Source organism: Ambystoma mexicanum, chromosome 5p (genome assembly GCF_040938575.1).
Source record: "Ambystoma mexicanum isolate Mex_15411 chromosome 5p, UKY_AmexF1_1, whole genome shotgun sequence".
NCBI classification, from domain to species: Eukaryota; Metazoa; Chordata; class Amphibia; order Caudata; family Ambystomatidae; genus Ambystoma; species Ambystoma mexicanum.
This window is the reverse complement of record NC_090930.1, coordinates 1,019,533,511-1,019,550,917: the sequence shown is the minus strand read 5'-3', so window position 1 is coordinate 1,019,550,917 and position 17,407 is coordinate 1,019,533,511. Positions and strand designations below refer to the sequence as shown.

General features: G+C 45.6%; 1 protein-coding gene across 1 annotated transcript in view; it reads left to right on the top strand.

The window, feature by feature from the left end:
• Positions 1-17,407, top strand: part of LOC138480617 (collagen alpha-1(XXI) chain-like) — a 703,399-nt gene that overhangs the window by 47,937 nt on the left and 638,055 nt on the right. The gene's annotated exons all lie outside the window — the stretch shown is intronic.

The following is a 17,407-nucleotide window of genomic DNA, read 5'->3' as shown; positions in this document are numbered from 1 at the left end:
AATGCTTCGGGCAGCGCGGGTTTGAAATTCACGGGCCCGGCAGGACGGACGCAAGCTTTTCTCACTACTCTTTGTCCTCCCAAACACACGTAGTCCTTCCTCAGTCTTTACCTGCTGGGTCCCCCTACTGTAGCGTCAATGTCGTTGTCAAAGCCTTTGATGTTATCTTCATGCCTCCTTGTGGTCACCTCGTCACAGTTCTTAGGTAATCCTTTCTCCTGTTGTTCTGTGTGTTTCTTTAGTGCTTCTTCATGTCAGTCCCAACTGGTCTGGCAGATGCAATAGTAGAGTCTTCACAATAACACACAGTAGTAGTTTCAGGTTCTTAGGAAGAAGGAGTCAACAGGACCATAGCATCTGGGAAAAAGGGTTTAGGGAGGTCTTTCACAGGAAAGGAGTTGTTAACCCCATGAGGGGAGCCTCTCCCTATGAGGTCCTCCCACTTTTTACCACCCCTAGCGGGCTATTGGGCAGCAGCCTCACCTCCCGAGCCTAATAGAGAAGGGCTTATTTCTGGGAAGAAGTGACGAGATCCAGTTAATCGTCACACTACGTAGACAGATTGCCTCTTGCACCTCCTTCTGGCACCAAGCACTGCCAAAAACGAAGAACATTTCCTCATCTTCCTGCTGTGACATGTGCTCTGGATCATGTTGAGATGTCTCCACTTTGGCTCTTTTAGCTCCTCCTTTTTTGAACTCCTGTTTGATTGACCGATTCTTTTGCTTCTGGTGTGGCAATTGAAATCTGCACATCTCCTACACGTTTGCCCTTTTGCTGGGCAGGGCCAGGCATGTGGCAGTGAGAGTTTTACAAAGGTAGCGGGCGCCCCTCTCTCGCAAGAACAGACATGAGACTCTGCAGTAGTTAAGTTGTTGGATGGATTCATCCACATCTGTGATTGGGGTTGCCTGGTGAGCACCTTAGGCGTTGCCCTGGATACAGCACAATGTGGGCGCCTTCTCAGCAGCCAATTCATGGGCACTGCCGAGCTGTAGGACCCTAATCAGGGAGAAACAAGATTATCGCAGGATTTCTAATTTTACTGAAAAACATCCTTGAATGACTTATGCCCAGACGTCATCATATTAACTGATTAATGTGCTGGTGAATGTCAGCTGTCTCAGCGGTTACCAGTCATTTGGTCGAAAGAAATTGGTCAACCAGACAAATGGTCGAACCAATTTGGTCGAAAACCAAATGGTCAAATTTTTTATTTTTTTTATTTTCACCCCTTTTTCCCCCCAACGCCCTTTTTTTTTTCTAAAACCCCCTTTTTTTTAAAAACGAAAACCCGAAAAATATATATATAAATAAAAATAAAAATTCGACCATTTGGTTTTCGACCAAATTGCGTCGACCAAATGTCTTTCGACCAGTTTTCATTCGACCAAATGTCTGGACACCGTCTCAGCATCTCAACCTCCTGCTCGTCATCCCTAAGTAGGAACCTTTCATAGTTTGCATTCACCACGGGGCTGAAATAGTTGGCTAGAGCCTTGTATGTGCCTTGGAACCAGTCATCTGTTGCAGAGAGAGTTTAAAAGAATTGGTGGGCACATGAGCCAGGTATGTACAACAGCACTGAGCGTTTTGTGGCATCATCCTCTTCCCTAATAATTCTAAAGTATAACTCTAATCTCTCTTCCCATAGTGACTATCGAGGGCCTTGACTAAATGGAGCCCCTATTACATGGAATTCTACCAGCAGATATATGCCAACCGTTTGCCTGGGTGGAGTGAAAAGCCTATTTCCTGCTTGTTCATCAACCCCCATTTTAGCAATAACGGTTTTTATAGTGACCTGCTGTCAATTACATATGCAGCTCTGTGCCCCTTATCGCCTTTTGCTTTTATTTTTTTTTTGTTTTTATTCTGTTTCACTGAATCACACCCTTGCAAATGTTCATTGATTCTGTCTCGGCAGAGGGCACATGAGCGCTCCGCACTGGGTGCCGCTATGTTCCAGAGTTCTATGCAAGTCCACGTGACCGGCAGGACTCACAGAGCATCGCAGCAGCAGCAGGGGGAGGGGGCTTAGAAAAAAGACCATGAGCCATTCGCTAGGACGTCGCCCAGAGTCACACGTTGTGTCAGCAAACCGCGGTATGAGTACGTTCAGGTGCGCAAGTCCTCACTGCTTTATTGCCAATATTAGCTGCCAGTGGGGCACTGCTCCCTGTGCCCTCGAGATGCAATAGAGAATACAGCAAACGAAAGAAGCACTTGGGAGTGTGCTAGCGACTCTTTGAGTGGCCATCCCCCGATACCTTAATTGTCACTGGGAAATGAGCTGGTGCTCATCAAGTGGGTGTGGCCTAATGGCGGGGGCTCGCCTGCCGGCTCGTTAGTCCATGCCCCCGCGAGGACCCCTGGCTCAATGGGCTACAGGCACCCCCGCCAGGCAGCCTTTTGTAGAGATTCAGTTGTGGAGAGGGGGCTTGTCTCTGCATTTATTTGCTAAAGGCTTGCCTGGCAGGGGACAGCAGCTCGTCTTTTTAGCCTTAATGGTGGCGCTGCCCCTTGCCAGGCTGGGATATCATCACCATTAAGGCTGACAAGGTGAGGCCGCTGAAAGCCGAGGACTTTTTTGCTAAAGCCTTTCTTCCATAATGGTGGCGCCGGCCCACGGGCATGTCTTGCTTGAAGGGATGCCTCGCAGCTGCGGCGACACCATTATGGATTAAAGAAATGTTTTACTGATGCCTGAAGCTCTCGCACAAAAGCTGGCCCCGGCCCACTTAAAGCCCTGCCATCCCCTTTATTAAAGCAGCGTGGTGCATCACCACGTTTGTACACATGAACGTCACTTCCATCATAGCACCTCACAAACCTCAGTCCCTGGATTCTCTTCCATGTGTGATACAACACACATGCTAAAACATCCTCCCGAATAATTATGTGAACGCCATTGTTTACAGACTCTGATCCGTGCACGTTTTTGTACATTGATCGCAAGGCCAAGTTCTGCCCAAGTCTCACCACAGCACTGTGCAAGCAAATAACTGTGCCTAAACTTGAGCCCCCTAGAGGAGACTGTGTGATCGATATGCTGTCTGCCACCCCGCAGAAGCTCCAGGGGTATATGGGTCCTGGTGGCTGGCACTCTTAAGTTATTCACAGGTGATTGATTTTCACACTTCGAGATTGCGATTAGTTGTCTGGAACACTGCACCAGGCATCAAGTGACCAAAAGTCCAGCCAAGCCCTCCTCCACAGGATGAAACTGGACAAATGAATAAAGTAGGTTCAAGGTGGAATTTCTAACGGAGGTCAAGACCTCCTCCCTCAGAGCAATCAGAAATCATCAGTCTTCCGCATCCCCACACTCTAGGGGGGGAAGTGCATGCATTGACAGGCAGAGTGAGCAACCTTTCGCGGGGGCCCTGCGCATAGTAAACAGATATCCTTCCTCTTCAGTGGTCAAAATCAGTGCAGAGGCTTTGCTAACTGAGGGGATTGAAACAGCCGCGCAGATGGGGAACCAGGCAGAGTCTGCAAGTCATTAAGAGTTTTCTGGCCGGTTTTTTCCCACCAGAATTTGCTCTAAGCTCACACGATACCTGGCGTGAAGCATCGCCCAAAGGGAAGGTTTTCTATTGACAAGGTTCGGACTGCAGATTAATAACTCTTAGTCATGCGCTTCCCCCACAGAGGAAGAGGCTTGTCAGTGCTTAGCATTAGGTGCACCGGGCACTTCTGGAAATATTCTCAGCCAGAGGAGTAGCAGATTACTTCCTGTGCAACAAATAGATGTGCATGGGGCCAGCACTGCAGAGCAGTTCTGATTCACTCCTATAATTATAATTGTTCTATTACAACGAATTTAACACCAGAGACCAGTTTCTAAGCACGAGACGGGGATTCGAACCTGTGTTACTATGCACAGTCTTGCTTCCAAGACAAACACGTTTCCCCTGAGCTATCCTCCTGGCTATCCTCCCATTTTCTTGGATAAGGACCACACAGCATGCCGATCTCTTCAGTTCTGATTGTACATATCACTTCCTGGATTAAAAATACAGTACTTTTTACTTAGATACTCTGCTGCATGGCTACATTTTTGACACATGACAGATTTGTTTTACTCTTCCACTGCAACAGAAGAACCTTTTAAATAACCACTTTTAATAGGGCGGCGTTTTAGGCGTAGGTTTTTCACCATCATAAGCAGTGACCCAACCATCACCGCCCAGCTTTGACACAGCAGTGAGGTTAGGCTGATTTGGTTATGGGCTGCATTCAGAGAAATACAGCAAACATAGACAAAGGGCCTCATTACACGGTAGGCGGTGGACCAAGGTGCTAAAAGCACCCTGGTCCATGACGGTAAAATACCGGCACCGCCTTGGTGGAAAGGGGAATTACCGCCCTATTCCAAGGTTGGCGGGGCGGTAATTCCCCATTCTACCATTGCCCTTCCCCATTCCCATTTTTGCCCCATAGGGCATAATGGGAATGGGGAAGGTGCTAATTACGGTACCGCAAATTTGCGGTGCCGTAATTAGCACCAAGGTCCCTTAGCGGGTTGGTTTTTAACGCCTGCGTAAAGCAGGCGTTAAAGTACCAACCCGCTAAGGGACCTCGTAGTAAGGCGGTAAGGGTTAATGGTCACCGGTACCATTACCGGTGACCATTAACCCTTACCCCCTACCGAAAGACATTGCTCAAATACCGCGCAAAGCATTGATGACCATCATTTGGGAGCCTTATGCTCATCAAACGGGAGATGCTGCCAAAGTGGGGCATGATTGGAATCAGATGAGGGGAGAGCCAAGCAATTAAACATGCACAGTCCCAACGGAGTAATACTTATTACTGAAGTGTGTTTAAAAGGCAAGTATACGCATGTGTTCAAACAAATAGCCTTTCATTTTTAGTTTTGGCTATTAGGTGGCGCTGAAAGCGCTGCCTATCAAGCTGAAGCTATTGTCATTAAAATAGAGCTTTAACAGGAGAGCTTTGAAACAGGGGCTTTGGATGCAGGTTTGTTGTAATGCTTTTCAATGCAGGTTGGCATATGAGGATGGACATGGTAGTTTAAAGCCCATTGCTAAGTGAAATCAATGGGCTTTTCCGCCCATTCCCACCTATCTCTGCCCACGACACGCCTCTTTTTGCACTCTTTGCCTGAATTTCCACTGTGTGGTGGGTTTGTCAGCCATTTTTCCTTCCAAAATTGGCAGCTGCCATGTTTTAATGTTATTAAAACGTTATTTGACTTACTTCTTAAAAATATTTACTCCATCTTTTTAGTAATGCTACATATTTTAATGTATTTGGTTTTCAAAATAAAGAATTTACTGTTAAAGATACTTGTTTGGTAAAATAGCTTTCAAATTGTCCATGGACTTGCTTGTGGGTGTCTAGTGTTTACTGCTGTAGTACCCGATTGGGTCTCCAGCTAGTGATGTCAGTATGATGTGATATCCAATCTGTGCTTGTTTTCGCCCAGGCAGCCATTTTATTCAGCCACATAGGATACGGGATCCTTGCTAGAGCATGCGGTTCTGTTGTAGTTAGGTAACTAATAGTATTATTTGATTTGTCACAAAGTCTTAATTGGTTTCCTAGCCAGCCCTAGTGCTTAAAGTGTACTCTGTGCACTCATGCTTTCAGCACCCTCTTCATGCATTACTGTATGTGGTATTTTTCATTTGTTTGGATTATTTCTTCAGAAGTGAATGATTACTACTTGTACAATATTGATTGATGCTTTCTTATTAGTACTGTTTGAGAGCTGAGAGTCTCTAAATGAGTCCTTGTCTTTTTACACATCATGGTTTGGTGTCGCCTTGCCTTCCACCATGTTGCAGGGAATCCGCAGCGTGCCGTGGCCTTGACTTGGTTAGCGGTTAAAAGGCCTGCTGAGAGTGGCCTTCACACACATATATTATTTCTCTGCTCATTACAGCGGCACAGAACTAGGATTCGCGGGAGCGGAAGACTCCTCGTCTGTCTACCAGCCCCTGAATGCAAATTGAGGCACTAATGTTCATGCAAAACTGTTTCTGTCATTTAGGGGTGTCCTGACCTGTAAGTTAAGCTACTTGTCGGTATTCAGTATTCTACCGAAATCCTTCGACGCATTTCCGAAGATGCGTCTCGGAGTGTCTGTTCTCAACATGGATGTTACATAAAAAGGAAACCGACGCTCGGCCCTCCGCAAATCATAAAAACGTGGTGTTGTACATTTCGAGTTCCTTGGGTCTCCGCTTCAAAATCGTGTGAATTTGAGACAGTGCTGAAGCTTTTAAAAACAATCAGTTCCAGTTTCTAGGTGCCCCTTTTAAGCATATTGTTGTTTACATGAACGCCAAGCATCACAGTTTGTAACGGTGTATTGAAGGCGTTTGCATGTATAACACAATCCAAATACAGTGTGCCAAGAGCTGTGCCCTCTTGGACCATATTGTGACTTGGGTTTGTTTGTCTGCTGGGAGCCCATGAATGCTGGTAGACTGTTCATGCATGCCGGGTGCAGGACCGCTCAGGAGAATGTTTGTGGCATGGTTTGAATACGGGTTCTGAGAGTGTTGGTTGGACTGACTTACAGGCTCGGCCTGGCCTATGGGGCAATAGGCCCATGGCCGAACCAAAAACACAAAATGCTGGTGGGGGCCAGTTTTTTGGGCCAAAGTGAGCCAATTTTTTGGCCAGTTTGGGCCAGTTTGATGAGTTGATTCCCTCTTCAGTTTTGATGAGTATTGCTGATTAAATATTCATTAAAAAAATTGCATCACACTTTATTAAAAAAACTCCCCCTGGGTTACTATTCAACCGTGTCACAAAAGTAATAAATAGCCATTTGCAACTGTGGGCCACTTTTTCATTGATGCCCAAGGCAATTTTATTGGCCAGTCTGACCCTGCTGTTTTAGGGAGAATAGGTTTGCCCCGTCTCGGTGTAACTACCACAAGGGTCGCAGCAATATGCAGATAATGTAACCTAAACTTTTCTAACATGAGGCTGCCGTCTGGTCTATGACTTCGGAACCATCTCACTGAAGTAAGATTGGAACAGCGTTTTGAGGCTGGAATTAACCCATACGAATACCCACAAAAGTGCTTTGGTGGGGAAGCAGTGACTCACACCCTGACACATCCCTCTCCATGCTCCACTCTGCTATTTCTGATACTGTTGATGTTCTTGACCCTGTCATGAGGATTCGCTTGAAGCCCAAAGCCAAGTGGAACTCCTGATACAACTCAGACCTCACCACCCTTAAAAGCAAATGCAGGGTGGCTGAGAGGAAATGGAGTGCTTCCGGTTCATCCTCTGACAAACTGGCCTGTCGCTTGCTCCAAAGGCAATACCGGCTCTCTGTTCGCACCAAGAAGAGAGCCCACATCCAAGTCCGCGTCTCTGCAGCATTCAACAACTCGGCCAAACTCTTTGAAAAATCTGCAAGGAGCTGGCCACTCCTGCTGCAGTTTCTACCTCTCCTGTCCCTTTCTAGGCCCCCTGCACAGCACTGGCTTCTCATTTCACATCTAAAGCTCAGGACATCCTGTCTTCTCTCTCCTCCTCTCCCCTGCTCCCTCTACTCCCTGCTCTTCTTCTGGCCCTTCTTCGGCTGCCTCTCCTTCCTCCTTCTCTTCCTTTCCCCTGTTCTCCCCAGATGACGTTTCTAGACAAGTCTGATCTATGAAAGCCTCGTCAAAACAGGTTCACCCCTGTTCCTCCAAGACCATCAAGGACCACATCGACACCTTGGCTCCTGCTCTGGCTGACTTCTGTAACCACTCCTTCACCACTGGGGTCTTCCCTTCCCCACTGAAGCACTCCCTTGTGCACCCTCTTCTTAAAAAACTCTCTGCCGACCCGTCCAGCCCTGCTAACTATCGCCCAATCTCCATCACTCCTTTCCTGGGCAAACTCCTGGAAAAGCTGGCCATCTCCCAGCTTAATCTCCACACTGAATCTGTTGGTTGTCTCCGTGACCATCAGAATGTCTTCAGAGCTGTCAGAAGCACAGAAACTGCTCTCCTGAACATCCGTGAAGACCTGCTCTCCAACCTTGATTCCAACAACCCCTGTGTACTCATCTTACTTTATCTTCCTTCTGCCTTTAACACGGTCAACCATGCCATCCTGCTCAACCATCTCCGTGATAACCTGGGTATCACCGATGAGGCCGTGGCCTGGCTGACCTCTTTCCTCACTGATCAACCCTCCCAGGTCCAACTTGGGTCCTTCCTCTCCTCTATCTCTATCAGTGGTGTCCCCCAGGGGTCTAACCTCTCTCCCTGGCTGTTCAACCAATACCTGGAACTTCTTGCCCACCACATTGCCGCTCTCTGCCCCAACTTTCAGGGCTATGCGGATGATAGTCAACTCATTTTCAGGCTCCCTCCCGCCACTTGTTCTCCTTCACTCATCTCTGACTGTCTGTCTGCAATCCAGGAGTGGTGTGCCGCCAATGGTCTCTGCCTTAATGCCAGTAAGACTGAGATTCTCCTCATCAGCTCACCTGCTCCCTTCTTTCCTCTCTTGGCTCTCTTCCTGCTCCCACCTCTGAGGCTAAAAACCTCAGGGTCATCTTCGACTCCACGCTCTCCTTCTCTCATCACATCTCTGACATCTCTAAGAAGTCGCACTACCAGTTGCACCTCCTCAGAGGTATTATTCCTTTCCTCTCCTTCCTCCAGAAGCTCACTGTCTCCAGAGCTCTGGTTCTCTCTAGCCTGGACTATTGCAACAGCCTCTTTCTAAATCTGCCTGCCTCTTCTCTCCACCCTTTGCAACTCATCAGGACCGCGAGACTTGTCCTTGGCCTCAAGCCCAGGGATCGTATCTCCCCAGGACTGAAATCTCTGCACTGGCTCCCATTGGCCGCGAGGATTAAGTTCAAAACCCTCTGCATTGTCCACAAGGCCTTCTGGGACCTGGAGCCTCAATACCTTCAACTCTTTCTTCCTAAATATCTTCCTTCTCGAGCTCTTCGCTCTTCCGCCTCCAACTCCCTCAGGGTCAGTCACTTCTCCAAGCAACAAGCTGGTGGTAGATCTATTTCTTTGGCTGGGTCCTCCCTCTGGAACAGCCTCTATGCCTCCCTAAAACTTGAGGAGAACCATCTTTGGTTCCGGAAGCACCTCAAAGCCTTCCTCTTTGCTTGCGCTTTCTCTCCTGGCTGAAACTGTAACTGCACTGGTCACGTGGCCACCTTCTGATTTAAGGCCAAGGTCCCCTCCCCCTCCAGTTGCACATCTGCACTGCCTCCCTGGCAACCCCTGCACTTGGGGACTGTTTTCTGTATCCCTACAGTCCCCTACCAGCATTTGACACCTGATGTTTGCACTTACCCCGGCACTTGCCACCAGCTGGCCGCACCTTTACTTATTGCTTTTATTTATTCTATTTATTTTTTACTGTCAATCCCATGTACTGCACTGACCCCTCCTGCCTTCTCCCTGAACTTTTACCTTTTCCCCCTTTCCCTGCACATGCGCAATATCAATATCACCTGGTCTATTAAGATCGCTGTCTCTGTCTTCCCTCTGTTCCACACCCCCTGCCTCGTTGCGCCTTGAAACACTTGTGTATAGGCCCGTTATAAATGCCATATCATATCATCATAAAAAAAGGCCACCCACTGCCCCACAAGAAACCAACCATCCTTGGGTGATTTTTCAGTAACCACAGCTTAACCAGTAGCAGAGCGGCTGCAGTGCTGCTCAAGGGAAAGTAGCCTCGACTCTCGGCTTTGGACCCACAGTGTTGGTAAGGGCTGCAGCTGTCCCTCAGGCAATGGAGCAAATGAGTTCCACCATGGTGAGGGTCTATTGTTTCTAGGGGCTTCTGCTGGGGAACCTGTTTGGCGCAGATAGTGGTCGAAGTAGGCGGGAGTGGTTGGGAGCGGTATTACTGTTCCTATACTTTTATTTTAAAAAGAAACTGTTCTGGAATGGTTTACTTTTAAAATAAAAATGTAGGAAGAAGTTGAAACTTGCACTTTAGTGCACTGCACTGAACATTCCCTTAAATAGCAGGTGTGTTTGTTTGGGGATTTGAATTGCACATGGGAGGGGGCATGGTGATGGGGTTTGTGGGGAGCGGCAGTGGGCCTACAGGGAACATAGTTCACTACTTCTTTTTGTTCACTTCGATCACTGGACCAGGAAGCTTTTGTCCATTGTTAAGGGAGAGGAGTCACCCATTATAGCATATAGTGCGACAGCAGAGGTTTCAGGATTGTGGAGCACAGCGCAGCTCGAGCCAAGTGAAAGTCTCCACACTAAGGTCAATGAATTTAAAAAGCACAGGCAGGTTAGCCCTCGGTAGCAGGAGCAGGGACGAAACAGGGTTTCGGTGGTCTGGTCTGGGGTTTGGAAGTGTCCCCTTAGGGTGCCCAATTGAGGCCTGTGCAGGAGCAATGGCAGACCTAGGCCAGTATAAAAAATAACTATAGCCCTACCCAGGGGTGTTGCTAGGTCTGGAAATGATCAGGGGCTACGCTAATGTCAGGACTCGCAGGACTCAGGGCTAGGGAGCATTCCCGTTGTAGCACCCAAGCTTCTACCCGGGGCTACAACGAAAAGACCCAGGGCTATAGCCCCCTTAGCCCCCCCCATCAACGCCTCTGTCCTTAATGCCACTGCAGGGTCTGGCACTAGGGAGCTTGGAGCTCTGCGCGATCTGACGTCTTGAAGAGAATGATGAGGCATCATTGTTCAGCTGCCCGGTCCAGAGACAAAGGCTGCTTCTCCTTGACCGCGTTTGTCAGGTTGGGTACTACATTTTCCTGTTTTCTTTGCAGTGACGGAAGCAAAATATGGAACTTTTGGCCAGTCAGAACTATAGACAAGGTATCTCGTTTTTGCATTTGTATATGTCTCAGTGGCTCTTCACCGCACTCGCAGGGTATCCTGAGGAAAGGGTTGGATGCTCACCAAACGTTTCTCCATGCTGCGTGCAGGGTTGCGGGCTTGGACCCTCATGGCCCCCACCAAGGTATTTCCTTCATCTGCCTCTTTCCATATTAGAGTTGGTGACCAAATGTGCTGTTCTATTACTTAGCTAGGACATATAATCACTGGCTTCGAGGTAGTCTGGAATTCCACCTGCTGACAGTTCACCAGGACTGGGTGCTCACTTTAGTTTGTAAAACAATCATTGTCAATGCCAACAGTTTTGGCTTTTGTGTAGGCATGAGAAAGGCGTTTGCCAGGCACGTCCGTAGTGGTATTGACTGGCCACGATGGTAGCAGCTTCAAAATTTTGCGAGTACCTCACCATATAATAGCAGTGCCTTGCAATTCCTAATACTTCTACACAAGCCAAAACTGTTGGCTTTGCCAATGCTTGTTTATTCAGTATCTGTTTATCATCCTAGGTATTCATACTTGTTTGGTAGTACATTTCATGGACGAGTTGCAGTCAGGTGTACTTTCGCGTTTTACAGCAGGCATTACAGATATCAGAGATAGTGGTTTGTATCTTATATAGGTACTTTATCTACACTGATTAATCATTGTCTCGTGTGTCATGATATTGTTTTGAAAGTCTCAATAATAAATATATATATAAAATTATTTTTTTGTTTAAATATACATGCCCAGTCAGGACCACTGAACTGAGGGAAAGAGCTTGGTCGATGTAGTAAAAATCTGCAAAGGAAAAATAACACCACAAAAAATAAATATTTTTCAGTGGCAAGATACCTTTGCGGCTATTGATCTTATAGGAGGCTGGATAGGAGCTGCGCTCAGAAGTACAATTATCATTTTTCTCAATTGTGGGTCTAGTTTCTTGCAGGGAAAGAAAATGTTACATGGAATCTAAACGTCTCACCACTATCCTAGGGGAGCAATTGTGCAAACACGATAGTCCTGTTTGAGACGAGTAGGAACCAAAGCGGCATGGAAATTAGCAAACGTAGAAGTACTTGCACCTATTTGTAACTACTTTGAAGAACTCTGAGTACAAGCTTCACATTTGCTTGTTTTTACCTTTGAGTTTACACTGGAGTTTCCTTTGAGTGTACCTTAGTTACCTTTGAGTTTACCTTTGAGTTACTTTTGAGTTTACATTTGAGTTGCCTTTATGTTTGGCTTTGAGTTTAATTTTCAGTTATCTTTGTGTTTATTTTTGAATTAACCTTTGAGTTTACTTTTGCGTTGCCTTTTAGTTTACCTTTGTGCTTACCTTTGAGTTTTCCTTCAAGTTACTTTTGAGCTTACCTTTGAGTCGCCTTTACGTTTACATTTGAGTTGCCTTTATGTTTGGCTTTGAGTTTAATTTTCAGTTATCTTTGTGTTTATTTTTGAGTTACCCGTTGAGTTTACTTTTGCGTTAACATTTATTTTATCTTTGTGCTTACCTTTGAGTTACCTTTGAGTTACTTTTGAGTTTACCTTTGTCTTACCTTTAGGTTTACATTTGAATCAACCTTTGAGTTTACTTTTGAGTTACCTTTGAGTCTACCTTTGAGTTTACCTTCAAATTACTTTTGAGTTTACCTTTGAGTTGCCTTTACGTTTACATTTGAGTTGCCTTTATGTTTGGCTTTGAGTTTAATTTTCAGTTATCTTTGTGTTTGTTATTGAGTTACCCTTTGAGTTTACTTTTGCGTTACCTTTTATTTTATCTTTGTGCTTACCTTTCAGTTTACCTTCAAGTTACTTTTGAGTTTACCTTTGTGTTACCTTTAGGTTTACATTTGAATCAACCTTTGATTTTACTTTTTAGTTACCTTTGAGTCTACCTTTGAGTTTACCTTAGAGTTACCTTTGAGTTTACCTTTGAGTTGCCTTTACGTTTACATTTGTATCGACCTTTGAGTTTACCTTTGAGTTAACCTTTGGGTTTACCTTTGTGAAAAGTAATTCTGCATGAGTCAGTGCGTTTAGGCCGCAGAATGATGAACGTATTGTATCTGAGGTCCTGAAAAGGTTTGAAGGGGAGGCGTCAGTGCAATCGATCATTTTGGCGATGGAATTGTTTTTTTTTTAATTTTTTTTTTTTTATTACTTGTATATAATCAGAAATCAGATTTTTACAAGAACTGGTTCCACTCGAAGCGAATCCCCTTTGCATTGCGGATAGTTTGACAGTAGTATGAACCACAGTCTCAAGTTTCTGTAGGTGAGGAATCAACGGCCGTGCTAATTTTTATCTTTTCAATTGCAAATTCCAGAAGTTTAGCGGCTGCCGTGTGCCGTCGAGTCTTTTCGCCGTTGATAATGCGGTTCCACCAGATGTCTTCATTACCCGCAAAAGAGGTGGCTGTCAGAGAACTGAAATAGGCGATTCTGGGTTGGTGCAAGGCAGGGCAGCACATCAGTAGATGCCTTATCGATTCAGTCTGTTCAGAGTTTTGGCAAAGTCTGCAGGTTTTTACTTTTGATCCCGTTCTAATAGCTAGGATTTCTTGCGTCGGTAACACGTTCAAACGGGCTTTCAAAAAGGTTCTCATAAGAGATTTACTGGGGTATCTTTTACAGTAAGCCATTGGTTCTTTCAGCTTATTTGTATTCATTGGCAGGTGGACTAGAAGTTTGTTAGAAGTCGCTTTATCAATGGTGGTGTTCCAGTCCCAACAATCCAGTTTGGTTTTGATCCTGGTTGGGTTGTTCTTCAGTTCCTCTTCCGTACAGGCAATTAAGTGGAGTTTTTGTTTTTGTTCCATGGCCCACTTATTCATAAAGCGGTCTTTGCCTTTTCCAATTTCTTCAGCTATCATGTGATACACTTTCAGGCTATCTGGATGGATGACTTTCCTGTATAGCTGTAGAGTACTGTGGTCCACCGCTGCTTTCAGGGATGTGAGGCCGAGTTCTCGTCTGATCTGCGCTACCGATGTAGAATTAGGTAGTCCTAGAACTGCTCTCCAAATTAAACCTTCAAGTCTTAACCAGAGATGTGAGGGAATTGAGGGTGTGGCGTCCATGCCGTACGTCAGAAAAGGGATGATTTTTGCCTTGTAGAAACTGATTGCTGGCTGAAGTGAAAATTTGCCATATTTTCGATCAACTGCTCTTAATTGGGCGGCTAGGTTCTTTGCCTTGGCCCAAAGGGTAGCTTGCATGTTCTGGGAATTCTTTGTGGTATCGAGTTGGACTCCTAGGTATTTAAATCAGTCGACCACTTCGATTTTTGTCTCGCTTAGGTGCCATCGAAAACGATCTTTCTTTTTGCTCCCTGGTTTTTGCAAGATCATTATTTTTGTTTTGGATTTATTGATCTCGAGGTTATTGTTAATGATGTAAGTTGAAAGGTTATTTAGTTGACGTTGCAGACCGACCTGGGTTAGATCAAGTAGGATCAGGTTGTCCGCGTACAGAAGTCTGGGAACCCTTGTAGAGCCTATTTTTGGAGGAAAAGACCTTATCTGTTCCTCGCTGTCTTTGAAGTCTCTGAGGAAGGATATAAACAGGGCGGGGGCCAAGGGGCAACCTTGCTTCACTCCACGAGAGGTCGGTATGCACTTCGAAATGAGACCTTGATTGTTTAGCCAAACCTTTATGCTGGTGTTCGTGTGGAGACTGATTATAGGTTCCAAAATGCTTTCCGGGCAGTGCCATGTCCTCAGTTTCGACCACAATTTTGACCTGTCCACTCTGTCAAAAGCTTGGGACAGGTCGACAAATGCTACAAAAATCCGAGGAGCTCCTGTCAAAACTCTTTCCTTCAGTACGTTCAAACACATTATGTTGACGCTGGTGCTCGCATTTTTTTGAAATCCTGTTTGCAGGAAATCAAAGCACATAGAGGCAGAAGTCCATTTCTGGAAATGTAATAGAAGGAGTGAGGCGAACACCTTCCCGATAACGTCGAGAAGGGCTATTGGCCGATAGTTCAGGGGGTCCTCTCTTGCTCCTTTCTTAAAGATTGGGACGATCACAGCGTTCGTCCATGAGTCCGGAATCGTTCTTCTATCCTGGCAGACTTTGAAAATTGAGCTGATGAGGATCGACCACTCGTCCGGATGTTGTTTTAAATCATAGTTCGCTAGGCCATCAGGCCCAGGCGCTCTTGATGACTTCAATTTCAGAATTATGGACTTGATGTCGCTAATGTCAGTCTGGTCCACCCAGGTTGAGACCTCTGTACGCTTTGTTTCTTCGTCGTTACCTTCTGCTGAGTGAAATAAGTTCAAGAAATGGGTGGCCCATTTTTCTTCCGGTACTGGATTTATCATGTGCGAGTTTGAGAACTTATTTGATTTATTGATAAGTGACCAGAAGTCGCAAGATTTTTTGTTTGAGAGGGCCTTCAGCATCTCTTCGGTGTCCAATTGATATAACACACTTCTTTCGTTTCTCAGCCATTGCTTGAAGTTTCGTGTTTCTACTTTGAGGGCTTCCCAGTCTATTGGTAGGTTCGATGATACTGCCACTCTTTTCAATTTTCTGAGGAGTTTCCGTTTAGCAACCAAGGTCGCATTATACTTATGGGTGTGTTGTATACTTCGGGTGTTGGAAGTCTTCCTGGGTTTTTTGAAAGCCAGCAGAAGGGGAATGTAGCTCGATCTGGCCACTCTGTTTTGTAATGCGGGATCTGATGTCAGGCTGACAAATTGATCTGTTAGTTTACGAATATCTGGAGCGATCAATCGAAGACGAGTTTGTTGTGAATTTGTCTCGATTTGAGTTTCGTAAATTTGCAAAATGGTCTCTTTATTTCTGCAGATCAGGTTCAATAGATTATGATCACTGTACTTTGTTTTAATGACGTTAAATGAGACTAGGTTGGAATACACAGGATCAGAGACAAAGATATAATCCAGGGTGGCTGGTGACGAGCCACGTTCCCAAGTTGGTATCAAGGCTCCAGAATCTGTTATAGTAGCTGAGTTGAGGAGATTTCGGGATTTCATAGTAGCACTCCATGTGAAACCCCTATCTAAAGCAGAGCCATTGATGAGATCTTGTCTTTCTGGAGCGTTAACTGTAAGGCAGTTCGCGTTAAGGTCACCGCAGATCAAAATGTTAGAGGATTTATATTTGATATTGATTTCGTCAATTATACTAGACACTTTCTCACACATGTTCACAGTAGAGGTCTTTTGGGGGTTCCAGTAGACGTTAATAATTGCTACCGAGTCCTGTATTAAGGGCTTAGTTGATGGAGTTTCAGAGTTCCATGTGGTCAGAATAGCCAGAATTTCATAGCAACGGGTGATGACTTTTGTGATGGTTATACCGGATCCAATGCGGGTTGCTGTTAATAGTCCCGACGAAGGACGACCCAATGGTCCTTTAGAAGCTGGAGATATTTCTGTGCAATAACCGTCAAGGGCCGGTTTTTCACATAGCCACGTTTCTTGAAGGCATATAATATCGTAGGGACTCAGATCCTGACTGTCAGACTTGGTAAGATGAACGTGGCCTCTAGTGTTCCATGAGGCTATGCTTATGTTTGTTCTCCAGGGTAGTTGCTGAGATGATTTGAATGTGGGTGACGTCACCTTAACGTCCCCCGGTGGTTGCTATCTCTTCACCCCTGGAGTCAGGACACTGCGACACCAATTCCATTTGGGAATCGATCGAGGTCTGCTTTGTGATTTTACTTGAAATTCTGTCGTTCGGCAGAACCTCTTTGCTGACTTGATTTCTCGACCGTGAAGTTGGGGAATGTCCATGGTGCCATTCGGAATTGTGTTTTTGTCTGCAGTCTTCACTGTGCTCTACTCTCTCAGCTCTCCTTGAAGTTAATCTTCGGCGTGTTGTTGCAAAGCGTCCTTCTGCTGGTGATCTGTTATTCGTCGAGCGCTTTTTAGGTGGTGATATTGGACTTCTGCCCCTTCTCACTGATCGATAGGTCTTCTGTGCGTGACTTAAATCTATAGTTTTTTTTCGGAGATGCTCTGTAGCTGTCTTTTGACGGTTCTTTAAAGTTCGAGGAGGGCATCTCGTAAAGGTTAAAGCCCAGTAGGGCTAGTTCAGCAAATATGTCATGTTGTAATTCATCCAATGCAGATTTTTTAATATGTAGATAGGCCTTCGCTTGATTCTTTCTGTGGTATGGTTCGATCAGAGTAAAATCGTCCGATTGTAGGTTCTGTAGAGTTTTCACCTTTTTGAGTGTTCTCAAAACCGTGTTACGGTTTAAAATCATGTAACGGTCGTTGGAGGTTTTTTGTTCGATTTTGAACAGACGGGACGAAGGTAGGGACGCCCTGCTTAAATTGACACGGTTCTCCAGTCCGCATCTCGATACACTCGGATTCAGGTTGGTATGGCTTAATACTGGTAATGATGCTGTTTGTTGATTCGGGGTCATTGTAACCAAAGAGGATTTGGTGAGTTTATGGTCAGTTGGAATTGGCGTAGTGGATGAAATCATTTCAATTCTAATGTCTTGGTTCGGTGGTGGACCTTCAGTTAGGTCCAGATGTTGAGTTATGTTCATCAGCGAACTCTGAGCCAAGAATTTGTCAGTAGATTTTGGGGAGGAAGAGATG